The sequence below is a fragment of the Saccopteryx leptura genome, chromosome 1 (genome assembly GCF_036850995.1).
Source record: "Saccopteryx leptura isolate mSacLep1 chromosome 1, mSacLep1_pri_phased_curated, whole genome shotgun sequence".
Classification (NCBI taxonomy): domain Eukaryota; kingdom Metazoa; phylum Chordata; class Mammalia; order Chiroptera; family Emballonuridae; genus Saccopteryx; species Saccopteryx leptura.
Window position 1 is genome coordinate 100,813,432 of NC_089503.1, and position 1,454 is coordinate 100,814,885.

General features: G+C 42.6%; 1 non-coding gene across 1 annotated transcript; it reads right to left on the minus strand.

Annotated features, from left to right (window-relative positions):
- Positions 1 to 260: 260 nt before the first annotated feature.
- LOC136390013 (U1 spliceosomal RNA) lies at positions 261 to 422 on the minus strand. Its single transcript, XR_010748544.1, has one exon. It is a non-coding gene; the product is annotated as a U1 spliceosomal RNA (small nuclear RNA).
- Positions 423 to 1,454: the final 1,032 nt, after the last annotated feature.

Here is a 1,454-nt window from a genome sequence, read left to right on the forward strand (position 1 = left end):
TTGTATGTAGACCGGGGAAACCCAAACAGAGGGATATTAATGACTCCAGAGCCGGCTGTAGCATTAGGCCCAGAGATGGCATAGCGCTAAGTTTGTGTTAGTGTCACAGCTGGCCACAGCCTAGGTCTCCTGACTTTCCAGCCAGGGCTCTCAAAACTAGAAAGATAACAAAATTCTGATTAAAAAAAAAAGCAAAAGAGATATCACTTATATTCCCAATACTAGGCAACCATTTTTTTTCTTTCTTTTTTTCTTTTTCTTCAGGGACTGTGCAAACACAGTCCCCACTCCCACAAACGATGCAGTTGAGTTTCCCACGTTTGGAGAAATCACAGGGGTCAGCCTGCCCAAGTGCAGTATGTGAACCTCACCCTGGGAAAACCATCTTTATGATCATGGTGTCTCCCCTGCCAGGTAAATATAGGCACAGGTAACTATTGTTAACATTTTAGTCTATATCCTTCCAGCCTTTTTTTCTTATGTGCATACACACACACATTACATACCTAGAATAAGATATGCAATATATTTATACTATATACAGAATATAATATATTATATATACATATAAAACTAAAAGGAAAATGAATTCACACGGTACATATCACCTTGTAAATAAATCACAGGATTATTTTTTATGTATTAAATATTTTGCACTACTTTGTATGGCTGTACCATCATTTATTTATCTGATGGCTATTGTTGTACAACAAATTACTTTCAATTTTTGCTATTGTAAACACCTCTGAAGTAAAGGTTTACCACTGCACATTGATGACTTTTTAGATAAAGTCCTGCATGTGGAATTTTTGGATCCAAAAGTAAGAAAAAATTTCTAAAACTTTTGATATGTATAAACACATTGGTTTCTAGCAAGCCTGTGCTGATGTATCTTTTTATCAGTGGTGAACGAATATGAATGCCCATTCATTCGTGCCCTTGCCAAGACTGGGTGGCATCACTTTCCCAGGACTTCTTTCATTCCTGGGCTGTACCATGGGGAGGAAAGCAAGCCTCTTTCTAGGCTGCCAGGTCTGTTCCTCCCTGGGAGTGGGTGAGCTCTGGCATTCTAGGCCAAGCTTAGGTGGGGACGCTGGCAGTGGGAGTGGATGGCTGGCAGGTGGTGGTACTCCGGAGAAAGAGGGCTGGGAGCTCTCCCCTGGGCATCGGAACCCCCTCTGGAGTTCTGGCCACAGAGCCCAATGGTGTAGGCACGTGGTCTTTTTTCTGACAGGTTGGGCCACTGTCTTGCTGGAGACGGGTCTGGGAAGCAGATGGGTGAGGCTGAAACAAAGGTGGACACCACCAGTTGTTGGCTCCAGGAGCTGTAACAAAAGCAAATATTTGGAGGCTGGGATTGCTTCTCTTTCTCCTTGAAATCAGCAGACTCTCGGAGGCTGGGATTAATTTGAAGAAATTTACTAGCAGAGTTTGTGGCAGATAAAACAGTTTGC